The 14,342-nt window shown below is 39.5% G+C and overlaps 1 long non-coding RNA gene across 1 annotated transcript in view; it reads left to right on the top strand.

The window, feature by feature from the left end:
- Nucleotides 1–14,134: 14,134 nt before the first annotated feature.
- Nucleotides 14,135–14,342, top strand: part of LOC112451151 — a 5,041-nt gene continuing 4,833 nt past the window's right edge. Inside the window, exon 1 of the long non-coding RNA XR_003039907.2 lies at nucleotides 14,135–14,323. This is a non-coding gene — a long non-coding RNA (uncharacterized LOC112451151). The remainder of the gene's footprint in view (nucleotides 14,324–14,342) is intronic.

Raw genomic sequence — 14,342 nt, 5'->3', positions numbered from 1 at the left:
TTTGTCAACCTTTCAGTCTTTAAAACTTGGATTGGAACTATTTTCACAGAACTGCAGTTCAAAAATGTTTTAGAGATGTTTCTGATGTTTCCAAATCCTCATTTTGCTCTGCAGGTGTTCATTTTCCATCCATCCCTCCTTTAAAACATCAGATCAGCTGATGGTGGAACACTGATGGTAAGAAGATAAGCTCATCATAGATGGAGCATTTAATGCCAGCGTCCTGTTACTGACTGTTTCTCTGGCCTGTTAGCAAATACCAAAATGTCTAAGACAAAAAAAATCTAAAATAAAAATCATATAAAACTGAAGTTATTGTGTGTTGGTTGGTATGTAGCTTAGTATAATGTTGAAGCTATGAGCTGCCGTACAAAATCCATTTGTACACTCCTTTTGTTTTTACCTCTCTTTAATTATAAATACATGAATGCAACCAAACAAAACGTAACCCAGTGTAGTTTACAGATGCTACAGATTGAGTCACATTTACAAGACATGTCTTCTATTTGCTGTCAGGACATATAAATATTGTTTCTTCCAATTTCATTGAGATAAAGTGATTGGTAAAAGTCTGTGGACCACACAATCAGCACACTTGAACTGTGTAAAATATGTCTCAGGATGTTGCACATCAGGGGAACGTATGAAACAGGATGATGAGGCCCCAGACATCTGTGAGTAACGTGGTAATGATATTAAAGAGCTGTCCTCGTAATGGCTCGTGATGCAAAGCAGCAGATGTTGATTTTATGAGTGTATTTGCTGGGAAGCCAGCTGTAGGTGTCAGTAAGGACTGTGGTGAGTCCAACCACAGCCCTGACAGTTCAAGTCATTAGTTTAATGAGGTTTAATGAAGATGATATTATTTATACAAAGGCAGGCACACAAATATACAGCTCACTCAGAGCAGGAGGATGTTCACGAGCCGAAACCCTTTAGTTTTCCATTTTACACTTAGATAACAAAAACCATTGACAAAGTTATTATAATTTGGGGTAAAAGTTGAATTTTCCCAAAGCACATTTTAAAACTTGCTTGTTTCAATCTATTAAAAGGCACCTAACAGCATTTTACAGTTTCATTCAATAGCAATCCTCCTTCTTGTCCTATTTTATTTGACATTATGACCAGAACTTGAGTTCATAATCCGTACAAAAGGGAACAAAAAAGTAGACAAATTCTGCACTCAGTGGGTTCATGAGTCCTCCTATAAGAAAACCTGACACATCACGTTTGGAAATTCTGAAAAAGTGCGAATGCTGCTGTTCTTATCACCACAACTTGAGACTCTCTGAGTCAAACCATCCGTGCCTCTCAGCTCTGGCAGCGGACTTGACTGTTGTTCAAGATTTATCTAAATGTTTATCAGGATTTTCTGCTGGGTCATCACGCAGAATTTAAAAAGCTTGTCTCTCTGTTGGTGAAAATCCACAGCTTTTATTCTTTCAAGGACCTCGTGTTTGTGTCTGTCAAATGAATTCAGCTTCCAAGTGTTTAACTTAAAGCACATGTGCAGAAAGACCACTTTCCAGAGGGGAACTGTGGGCAAAATTAGCACAGATTCTTTGACATTCAAATACCAGCATGGACTAATTCCACTGAACATGTCAGAGACACAACTACTTTGCATTAAACTCAGGTAGAGTATCACGCTCTGCCAGGGGAACTTTGGTCATACATACAATTCTACTAAAGCAACAGTCTTAGCAACACCAACACTGAAACTTCATAAAACAGTCTACAATAGTTATTTTCCCTAATGGTTGCCATGTGACAAAAACCAAAAAAAGCTTCCTCAAGTCATTATTGAAGCAATGGCTGATGGGAGCGTTAAGCTGCAATGCTAACGTTAACCAGCACCAGCCTGTGTTCTAACTAGAAACTGAACTGGAAGCTGGAAGTTGAAGCTACAAAGCATACCCCAGTGGCCAACCTTTAGCTCCCGCCCCTCCATGTTAATAAATGTGACGTCAAACAGGCATGTTTTCAACCCGTTTCATTTCAGGAAGCAGCTGACGGTACAGCCCCGTGTCCTGAGTGTGCAGACACCGGTTACACAAATACAACATGGCAGCACTCAGAAAAAAATGAACATTCTGGCTTCAGGTTTGGACAATGGAAGTTAATGGAACCATTTCATCCATCTTCATCCGTGTTAATACTTGGCTAGCTTGTATGGCAAGTGGAAATTTGGATTTGCTGTGTTTTTATTTCAGTGTTTCAGATAATAGTGTTTCTGTTTGCATCTCTGCTAACAATTTTATTAGACTACCATTAATTCTAATCAGTGTCGTGCCCCTTGTGTTACAAACAGTGGTGAAGTTTGTGAACTCTTCAGAATATTAATTACACGATTTATTAAAGTACATAAAATAACTACATCAAGCTGATGACACAAATATTTGCTTTGATTTATTTGTAAAAAACAAACAAACTAAAAGCTCAAATGCTTTGTTATCACAATTACAGTATATGATACGTCAATAAAATGATAACTACATTTTATTTAGACACATTTAGAACTTTGTATTTAGCTTTTGGTGCCAGTTTTAAGCCTCACATCTGGTTTGAGTTTTAATTTACCATCACATGCTGATTAATACTTTGTTTTCTTCACTTTAACCAGGTCTTTGTTATTTCCCCTTTGACAGCTCATTTCTATATTACTCTTTGTCATGGTCTGGGTTTGCTTTGGTTTTTTTATTTCTGCTTCTTAGGTTCTCTGCTACCGCAGCACATTTGGTTTAAGTTTGGTGAATAAAAATGTTGTTTTTTATTAAACTGTCAATCTGTCTCCTGCCTGTGAGTCACCACTTGGGTTCCTTTGCAGCATGATTGTGACATTCTTAGTTTGTGTCATTGGGTTTCCATGTGGGACTTGTGAGGAAATCATAAAAAAATAAGGTCATAATCGTATTAAGCAAAAGGAAATGTCACAGGGTTTATACACCTTTATGCAACACTGAGATGTGCACATATAAAACCAATTTATTACACATTCTGTTTTTGTTTTTATCCCAGACTCTGAAAGAACTCGAAGTGTTTATCTGCAAAATCTTGTAGATTGTGTCCTCGTGGAGCGGGGACTGGAAAATATGGACACAAAATATGCTGAGCAGTTGCACGGCCTCCCTCCTTGGGAAAAAAAAAAAATTTCTTTGCAATTAATCATTAGTGGATTACATTTATCAAAATAAGACGGTAATGGTTTGAACGTTGAGTCAAAATCTTCTAATCTGAGTGGAAAAAATGTGCTCTCAGTTCTCACTAAATCAGAAAGAATGTCCACGAATGAGCAGCTAGACTCTTGTTGTTGGCTGAAACGTCTGAACAGTGTGTTCAGTTGCCCTTTGTTTTTCTTCCATAATAAAATAACACCACCTTTACAGAACGAAGGCTCCACGCAGGGATTTCTTTGCAGCCTTCAGAAAGCGGCTGTCCCAGGGTGATGAAACGAAGCGTAACAGCGTGAATCCACTTTTCTCCACCTGTGAACAGATGACGGGGGACAAAAGTGTCTCTGGAAATTGTACATTATGCAGCGTGCTCGTAAAGAGTGTCTCCCGCCCTCTCTGCACACTTTCTTCACGTTAAAGGGTTTTACGAGTTGCGCCTCATTTCATTCTTCATTTTTAATCACTAGTTTTAGTGAAAACCCTCTGAGGAAAAAAAATATTCTTATTTCTTCAAACAGATACAACCTGAAGGCTGCTCCTAATTTCATCCTAAATTTTACATTTCACCACACGCAGGAGGAAATACAACCATTTTAAAACTGTTTGCATGAGAGCTGAAGTCTTCTCTAAGGTTATTGCTGATGTCTTTCCTCCCTGGTGTTGTGTAACACACACCTGTATGCTCATGAGCCACATTTTATCGTCATTAATACAGTGACTGCAGTACTGGTCAACTTTTGTTTATGTCCTTTAGACAGAAATGTATTAAATTACATCTCAGTGTATCACATTGGCATAAACCTTTAATATTCTAGTTGTGGAGCAACACAGATCAGATGTAAGGACTCAAAGAAAACAAAAAATAGTGCTTTTGATTTTATAAGCCTCATTCAGGATAACTGTTTTCTCTCTCCTCTGGTTTATGTGTCATAAACCAGCATCAGCACAGCAGATGTAGGTTTGATATCACCCAGATGAAAATGTCACAACATATTAATAAAGGCAGCTTTTAAAGTTGCTTATCTGATAGCTCTATGAGAAACATCTGGACAAAAAGGAAATAATTGGATCCACTGTGGGACTGCTCTCCCGTAAGGTGGTCTTTGATTAAGCTGTAACTTTTTAAAAGATTTTAAGCAAATATTAGTGCAATAAATTTGCACGCAGTCAAGGTTAAAGGAAAACAAGCTGATTCAAACAGTCTGGTCGTACAACTTTGGACGCGGTGCAGTGATTCAGATCAGTTCCTTTGCAGCTTCACCCAGAGTGGACTGTGTCTGCCGGGCTCTGTTCTGCCACAGAGACAAATCCTTGTACCAACAATGACTTCAGAGGACGTACACGATCTTTGAGTTTAAACGTGGGAGCCAAGCGTAGGGAGAGGGAAAATGTTGAAGCCTGCACAACATGAAAAACCAAAGGACAGCTGAGCTGACATAACACAGAACAACCACACTAAAGTCAGTGCTGACTGTAGCACTCTTATCATCTGCAAAGGCTTACCATCATTTATGCCGTCTACAAAACGTAAACGCAAGCCCCCAACCCTGAGAATAAAGGGCTTAGTGGGATACATGGAAGCAGACTGATGAATTGGCTGAAAGGAAAATGACCAGATTGCCTGTTAAATCCAGAATTGATCAAAACAGTGAGAACGCCTGCTTTTGCATTACAAAAAATAAACAAACTAATTAGAAAAATGTATATATATGTATTTCCTTTTTTGATTTTTAAGGGATTTTGCAAGGCTTTTAAAGTTCCCTCACCCCTCACTTTGACAAGGAGGTAACGTACAGTTTGTATGAGCATTTTTAAATGGATAGTTCAAGTCTTTTGAAGTGGAAAAAAGGTTATAAACCAATAATATCATACTTGTTGTAGAGAACTTTTTGAACAACCTCAGTTTAGAGAAACAGATTAAGTCTGACTAGACTAGTCCAAGCAGGGCTAATCTATCTATCTATCTATCTATCTATCTATCTATCTATCTATCTATCTATCTATCTATCTATCTATCTATCTATCTATCTATCTATCTATCATAACGGCAGCAGCAGCTAACTGTGCTATCATTTTTAAGATTTGAGACGTTTTAAGATGGCAGCAATCCACTTTTGTCTCATCCCGCTCAGACTAGCTGTTAGCTTGTCAATCCGGTCAGAATTAAACTCTATTTGTTCAAGATGAGGTCAATCAAGGAGCTGTCTGCAACAGGTGAGACAAAGCCGCACTTCAGGAGAACTGAACTCTCCCTTTGAAAAAGCTGTTTTCTTTTAAACTTTCTGAAACAAATGAAGGCAGACAGACTTAAAATGAAACTTGCCAACAGCGACGCTCACCAAACTTTAAAAACATACCACCCGCGGAAATATTGGTTCATCCCTCCTCAGCTTCTGTGACCACCCACGGCCAAGTGCATCAGAGGAGGCAGAGCTCCAGTCGCTTTGCAAAGGTTAACTTAGGTGAAGTGAGCTTTAAAATTTCCACTTCACAAGATAAATTCTACTTCTAAGTCCATTAAGCTGCATTTTGTTTGATTTATTACCTAAAAGTTATTAGAGAGCTGCAGCATCTCTTTATGCATGAGTTTCTGAATCCTGGGATCATCAATAACAATTAAAATTTTCATTAGAGGTGGATTTTTTTTAAACAATCAGGCTTTTTACAAATTACAGATAAGTCATGATGACATGAGGACACTTGGCTGCATTGTGGTTGATTAACATACCCACTTTCCTTTAAGTAAGCTTTTACATTCTTGTAAATTTACAGTGAGATCACATTCCTCTCGGGCCGGGATGATAAGGAGATTGAGTCAGAGCTGGTTTCACCTCCTCCACTCTGCCTCTTGTCGAGTCAAAGGGTTTGCATTAACACTTGGCTCCTCGCTCGGGGACTTTCTGGAACACGTCTTGTTCTTGGAAGCTCGCTCTCTGCCACAACTCAGAGCAGCCGGAGCAGAAAGCAGTGGGGTCCTCGCACACAGAACCAGCCTCAGCGTGGCGCTTTGTTGGCTCAGTGGTTCGTCACGGCCTAGACAACTCAACAGCCCGCTGATTGGACGGTGCTCTCAGAGATTGGGCGATATTTGTGTTTATTTTCTTGAAACTGGAGCTGATTTTGATCCCAGCTGTGGAACTGGGACCAGAGTTTGAATCACTTCCATATCTGCTTTGGATGGTTCAGCATGTGAGATTTATATAACCAGAAACATGCTGCCTTGTTCGCTCCGACAGCTGCAAACCAAACCACTCACTTTTGTTTTACATACGTTCAGTTGTAAACTATTTTTACAGCGTAGTCAAAGTTTTTTTTATAGCTATTGAATGTATTCATCAAAAAGTGCCACATTTACGAAGCTGTAGGTCGACAAGGTTGTAATTTGATTCCTTTCTGAAGAATAATGCTGTGGTGTGGGCATTTTATGAACAATAAGTAACGATTGATTTCTCTGATTTGCTGCTTTGTTCCCACAGTCACTGCTCCCTCTTTATGTATATTTTGACAATCATCAGTAACTAAACCTGCAATGAATTGCTGACAAGAATATCTGGGGAGTAAAATGTCTCCTTGGTGCTTTTGTTTGGTTTCCTTGCAAAGTAATTGTTAAGAAAAGGACTCCATCACTCCCCAGTTCCTGCATAATGTTTCTGCAGTCCAAACAAAACTTTACACTCTCCTTTAACCGTTACAAGCTGGGCTCAAAGTGGATTTAAGGACTCAGTTTATATCTTCTTAAAGAAAAATAACCATGAAGCAAACTCAGTACTCTGTAGTTTGGTGGAGGATACAAACATGATGACAGGGAATGTGATGTGATAAACATTTAAAACAACTCCATCATCATTTTTATGAAATCAGCTCAATTAATTTCATTAGATAAGAATTTAAGGTGTTTGGGGCAATGAAAATTTTTAGAAATATTTTATTTACAGTGCATAAACTTTAAGATTATTGTCATTTATATACTCTTAGCAAGCCTGCTCTGTTCTTACGCCTTCAACTTTCATGTGCATTTTTAATACTGAGACAGTGTTTAAATGCTGAACTAAACCTCACATTTGCCATAGTTTAAGTTGTTGTCTTATTTAGCTTTGTTTAAAAATATTCTGTTTGGTTTTCTTATAATTCATTAAAAGTTAAGGTAGTTTTGTTATTCTGCTGAGTCGTGCTCTTATTTTGTTAGTTCACCTGCAGCTTCTCGGTTACCCACCACATTTTAGAAGATGCTCAAAGTGCTCCATAGTTCTGACTTGGTTATCTTTCTTTTCCAACAGATGGGCTTTCCTTCTTCCCACAGCACATCCCACTGGTACTATTTATTACCTCGGTTACAGACACAAACCTGGCCGTCCAAATGCAAAAGAAAACATGAGTCATCAGACCTGTAACACTCCCTTTGTGCGCAGCAGTCGAGAAGCAGACTGCAACGAAATGCCTCAGCCTCATTTTACCCTTTAAAGCGTCCATATAATGGTGGTCATAAAATTAAAAAATTGATTTTCAAAGGCAAAAACACAATTGTCATTTTCTCTGGTTTAAAAGTCTCACTCCACTTTTGCCAACAGATTCCATTATGATTACAAATCTAATTTTGTTTTTATGTGAAGACAGGAAACCGACACTGAATTAGGAGCTAGCATTCACTGAAGGAAAGCACATTGCCCGTTGCCTTTCATTTCTGAGCTTTAAACTAAGATCATTTTATGATGAGAAGGGAGAAGGGTTTGTCTGTTGCTAACACAACAAACAAACAAACATCATCTCTCTTTTACTTTTGATGGCGGGCGATAATAAAACCTTGAACCTCGAAGAATGGATAAAAGTCGCAGCAGCTGGATGAGCCACGGTCATGGAGACAAACTTGCTGTTATTATTGCTGCAAAAGATGGCTTTATGAAGTATTGTAGAGTCACTTCTACAATACTGATGCATGTGTGTATATGTCACAGATTTGACCACCTCTCTGTTGGAGAGATTGTTTTTATCCTTTAAATTTCATGCCAGACTCTACTTTTTTTTACTGCTGTCAGTTGTTTCTTTTCTCTCCAGATCAGCAGAATACAGTGTTCAACGCCCCCAAAAACATTCATGAATACTTTTTTTTCTATCGGGCAACTACTTTCATCCCAGACGAGATGCTGCATGAGTTTTAATCCTCGGTGAAGCACCTGCGAGGAGGCCCATGTGTCTCACCGCCTGCTGTTTGAGCAGAAGAAGAGTCGACTCTTGCCCCCCCGCCTCACTCAGGCCTCCACCGCAGGCAGTGGTGGGTTTTCTGCTGTGTTATGTGACGCCTACTGGAGTGGGCTGGTGATTTATAGTACAGGTGTTGAGCGGCTGCACAGCTTGGGAAGCTCAAGCTATAAAACAAAACAAGGAGCATGTTAACTGATGAGCGGGGTCAAAGGTCACCTGTGGACAGGTGGAAATGCACATCACTCGTTAATCTAGCGCAGACAAAAGTGGTTATCTTGGTTATCTGTGCCACTCTGAGTTACAAACCCAGCCTTATTTGTTCACGTTCAGATGTTGCCTTTTAACGGGAAATATTCGAGATCTGAGGGCATCTCTGCAATTATCAAATCTACACTCCAGTTTAAAAAGACTTTGTATGTAATCAGAAGACTATTGACAAGAATTATAAACTTTAGAGGAAGCTATAGCAAGAGAAATATGATCTCCCTGGTCAAGCAATATAGAGCAACTGGACATTTTTAAGGGAGCTATTTGAACTTCAGATGTTGCAAATGAATGCATCACTATGGGACAAGGTTTTTGAGATGCTGCACAGATGAAAGAAAGACATCCCAGAAACTAACCTATTCTATGAATTGACAGAGGGTTTGATCAAAAGTGTCCTCAAGATTCCTAATTATTTAGGTCTTGTGTGTCTAAGACAAGCCTGCAGATTTTGTAACTAATGAGTACCGTTTGGCTTATTTGATAAATAGAGCTGGGTGTTGTCAGTGTAGCAGGGGGAATTTTTATCATTTCCTGATAACATTATCCAAAGGAAACATGGAAAGGGAGAATAGTTCTGGACTGAGATCACAGCCCTGTGGAACATCGTACCTCTGGTGAATGTGGAGAACACATCATGCACATGAACAAACCAAAATCTGTCAAATAGATACGACTTAAACTGAAAGCACCCTTGATCACAACAAAATGGTATAGTAATGATAGTAATAAGAAACTACAAACAGAACCGGGCTAATTGCATTAAAACAGATCAGGAAAGCTGCAGTAGTTAAAATTATTGAATTAAAATAGTATGCTAAACTGTGCCTTACACTACATGTTTCTTAAAAGTTTACTGGTTTTCTGTCTCCAGAACAAAACAACTAGAGGAGCAGATGGTTTTCTTTTACCCGCTAAGAGTTTGGTTGGGAAGGGAACCTCCAATTGGGGGTTTTTCAGAGGTACTGGGACACTCAAGAGAGCAAATGTGGTTTTTCTGCTCTAATTGTTGTTTTTCTGCCAAGTCATGAAAATGCGCCACAGCAGAACGAGGGGAGTGGTGGGATTGCTGTGATGTGACGCTGACTCCATTTTGAGTGAGTAAGAAAGCCAGCAGAGCGTCTTGAGTAACTCACTGCAGGGTGCTGTGGTTTCATTAACCCTCCCTTACCTCACCGACAAAAGACTTAATCCTCTAAAAGCCTGCACTTTAAAGTGAAGAAGTGGATTCTGGTCATTTTGTCTGAGCCTCCTGCCAGGAATCTGCTGCTCACCATTGTATAAAAACACGCAATTCTTGTTTAAAACAATAATTCCCAGAATTGGGGTCAGGACCCAACTTTGTTCTGTGAAGCAAAGTGGGAGTTTGAGAAGAGCTCCACATTAAAAAAAATAATTGCCAATAGCATAATTATGCCATAATTATTACAGAACACTTAAAACTATCGACATAAATTTATTTGTCATTTTTGCTATTTCCATGCTGTTATTTAATTAACCAAGTTATCCCTAATGGAATAAAACAATTTAAAAAAACATACAAGCCACAGCTAGGAGGCTCACAGTCTGGTTTTAGACCTAGCAAAGGTACACCGCCTACCATATTCCTTCAAAATAAAACCACACAACTCTCTCTTTTCTCTAAAATTAAGACAAGAAGAAAAACAATAGGGTTTCTGAGACAGCTAAACCACTGCGCTGCTTTGATAGGTGGACTAAAATAGTAGCTAGATGCAGGATAAAGTGAACTGTTTTCAGTGCTGCAGGACAAACACACGTCTATCCTACATCCAGTTAAGACCTCACTGAGAACAGAACAGCCTGACAGCCAGTTTATCTGCTGCACACGCTGCCAGGTGCTCTCAATTACTGCAGACTCATATCTCCTTACATGGTGCTCTGCTGAGTCTAAAGACTGGGATTCAAACAAAGTACATTTATTTTATCATCGGTATGTTGAATTTATTGGATCTGGCTGAGCTATTTAATAGGCTCATCAAACTACAACATGTTAGATTACAAAATATTCCCCTCAGTGCCTAATTTTTGGGGCCAAAAAGGAGGGGGAAATATTGCATCTCTCTCCAAATAGTGATTTTATTAGGCCAATGTTTGGTAAGTGGCGTTGCTTTTTTTTTTTTTCTATAAACAGACGAAAACAAGACTCGTACGTTCAGATGGCTGGAGATGTGCAGGCGTCATCGTGAGTGCTCATCTGTCAAACATTTTGCAGATTACACCAAATAAACAGAATCATCACCGCCTGTTTGTTGGAAATTAAAACAAACTGATGAAGAAATAATGCAAACGAAGAACATTTAACATTTAGAGGAGACTTACACAAATGTCGTCTGTTTTTGGAGTGAAAACTACACGGCGAAATATGCAGATGTGTTTTTTGTAAAGTCACTGGGTCATAATTTAGTTAAAATCAAGACCATAGATTTTATTTTTAATTTTTCACCCTTTACTCAGGTCTCCTATAGATCTTCAGGACAGACAAATGTGGGGTGGGAAGTGAAAGAATAATAAAAATAAAGGCTGGAGACGCAGGACATCTAGTTCCCTTTTTAGAACAAAAAAACAGCATGACACGTCTTTATGATGATGGACTGAAGCAATATTTTTATAGTTTATTTTATTAGCTTTTTTTAGATAGAAAGCTGAAATTTTATAATCCCATTTTCTACCTGAAAAAATAGGTTTTGCAAGTCAATTTTCCAAGGTCACTTTGGACCATTTGACCTCCTTAGTTGCATCTCAAATGAACCACTCAAGAACAACTCTGTTTATAGAAGGGGTTCTTAAAAAGGCCAAGCTGTTCAGTTGTCTTGTTCACACTCGAACATTTAGGGTGTGAATCTTTTCTGAAAGTGGCACCGACGCTGAAAGGTCCTCCCTGTCACTCTAGCTGCTCCGCCAACAGAGGCACGAGGTTTTATTGTGCTTTTCCAAACCCATAAAATCCACAGGCCTTTAGAAAATTGTGGCTCGTGAACGATTTGCATCTCAAGCAGTGCTTGAGGTCCCCACGATTTGTCAAGTCATCACTCTGGGTTTTGTCATTCATGTCCTGGCTGATGGTTTCCAGTTTTTTTTGTTTGTTTGTTAGAAAACATCTGACGTGCACATGCTTAGCTCCTTTTGTTATGCAAATCATCTAACTTGTAAAAATGTTGTTCATGTTTGAACTAAAACTTCCAACATCAAGGCCTTTCTTTGTAACCGTGATTTGGAGTGCTCAGCGTCGATATTATGTTTTCTTTGATGGACTTTCGCTGATATTTTCTTACAGAAACTGAAAGTTTCTTTAAAACTTGAAATGCAAGCCAAATAGTGGCTATTATAACTCACATGCTGACTTTAAAGGACTAGTTTGGACATTTTGAAGTGTGAAAAGGTTATGAACGATTAATTTCTTACCTGCTGTAGATACATTTTTGGAGAAATAGAAGTTAATTCTAACTAGCTTGATGAGCTAATGGCTAGTCCAACTGGGGCCCAAGACCAACAATATGGATTCCTGCATCATAAAACAACTCCAGCCTCAAAAATTTCACAGTAGTTCATGCAAACATCATTTTGTTTCTCCAGTTCCACATTACAACGTTTTTCTGGCAGAAATACTTTGATGTTCCAGACAATCCAACCTTTACATTGCTGTTAATTTCACACTCATTTCAACAGAAATATTATGATATTCCAGCTAAAAGGGCCCCAGTCTGCACCAGACGCGTTACAGCTAGCTGCTGCCACCGCTGTTGGCACTTTTCAAACAGCTATAGACTTCTACGGAAGTATTTATGCAAAGCAAAAATGTTGGCAACGTAAAGTTTTACAAAAACTGTTGAGACTGGATCGGCCCAGTTTGGTTTTGGCCCTGAACCAGCAGTTACCTCGTCGGCATGATCAGATTTAATAAACTGAGGCTGTCCTTCAACAAGTAAGATGTTAAGTGTTTATAATGTTTCTGCAGAACCCCACTTTAAAAGATCTGAACTATAGCTTTGGGCCTAAGTAACAGGATGTGGTTTGATTGGTGGTAGATATTTTTTTAAAGCTGATTTGGATTTAAGTCCTACAGAAGTAATGTGGGGAAAAAAACACACACTGACCCTTAATAAGCTCACAAGTATGTGATTTTATACAGAAGTCATATATCAAAAAGAAAATATTTTTGTCTTTTTTAATAATCTCAGCTGTTCTACATTAAAAGCTGGACCCATATGTGCTCATTTAAAATCCTTTTAGGGAGCATGAGAATATATTTTTTCCTCCCTCTTGCATTTTCCACATAAAGAAGTCTGTCAGCACCTGTCAGGGTCTTCACATCCTCTTAGCATCGGAGTGTTTCCACTCTTTTTCTTCTTTTTACGGGACAAGTAGGAGCTCAGGGTTTGCCACCTTGACAAGTGGAGTACTAAAACCAAGAATGAAACTAACAAACGTCTGCTTGTCAGGCAGGCATTTTCTCTCTTCAGCCACTTTGTCTGTTTTCAAAGCCAAAAAAATCAGGAAATACAATAAACAGGAAGTAGAAAAGCTTGCTGCTCCGCTACAAACAGTACATCAATTTATCATCACAGCAAGCAGCAGCTGGCAGCAGAGTCATGATTCAAGCTATGTTGACATTAACAAAACTAATGCAATACGGGGCAGTTTTTACCTTTGTCTGAACCCAAAGGCCAGACTAAATGGATTGTTTGGTTTACTGAACGGTGAAACTGATTTCTATCTGTGGCCGCGCAGAAGATGCATGTGTGGTGATCGATGAGCAGCTGCCTCTTCAGAGGGCCACGCTTTCTTTCACTTCATTGACTGAGTGGCAGGTTTGACAGTAACAATCAGCAACAACGCAGCAGTTTTTCCACTCACCTCATCAGGTCACCTGAAATCACCACCTGAGGGACTTCCTGCCAAGCCGTAAAACTGACTCGGACTTGTGTGGCTGCCTGCAGGTCGGTCGGGTCAGACCCTGCAGAGCATTCTGAGAGCTGCGTGTCAGAACACAGGCTTCAGGGTCAACCTTCTGCAACAAATAAACAGAAAGTTTGACTCAAATCACCTCCTGTTTCACTTCAGAATCCCTCAGCGACCTGTTAGTTTATGTGCCGGCACAAAAAGACAACCTGATGCTTGTACTCTGCCTTTTTTGTGTTGTAATCGTGCTGTCTGACTGAAAAAAAGACAACGATTAGACTCAAATAAATAATGTTGTACAGGGTGTGACTTCATCGTGTCCATTCAGCATCACTTTAATGCTGTTGTTAATGTAAAATAAATGTATTTAAAGACCAAATAAAACAAGGTGTAGGGATCTGGAGTTTCTAGCCCCGCCTCGGGGCGGTTCCTCCAGTGTTCTTCCTCCACAGGTGATCCTGATTCAGTTAATGAAGGCTGCCAGTACTTAAGCTTCCAGCTGAGACCAGACCTACGCTGGAGCATCGAACCTCCTGGGTTAGACTCGCAGCCCCCGTATCTAACCAGAGCCTTGACTAAGTTTTGATTACGTTTTCTATGTACCTTGTTTCAGACACCTGGCCACGTCACGGAACCTTTGACTCACGGATACCTACCTGGAACACCTGGATACTCACCTGGACGGGATTACTGGCTAGTCGAGTTTCTGGATCACCTGAACGCTTCCCTCACCTCCTCTTCACCGTTGGATTCCACCTGGACCTGTAAGACCAAAGAACCCAA

This window comes from Kryptolebias marmoratus, linkage group LG13 (assembly GCF_001649575.2).
Source record: "Kryptolebias marmoratus isolate JLee-2015 linkage group LG13, ASM164957v2, whole genome shotgun sequence".
Taxonomy (NCBI): Eukaryota; Metazoa; Chordata; class Actinopteri; order Cyprinodontiformes; family Rivulidae; genus Kryptolebias; species Kryptolebias marmoratus.
Note: the sequence above shows the minus strand (reverse complement) of the source record. Positions and strands in the feature narration are given on the sequence as shown.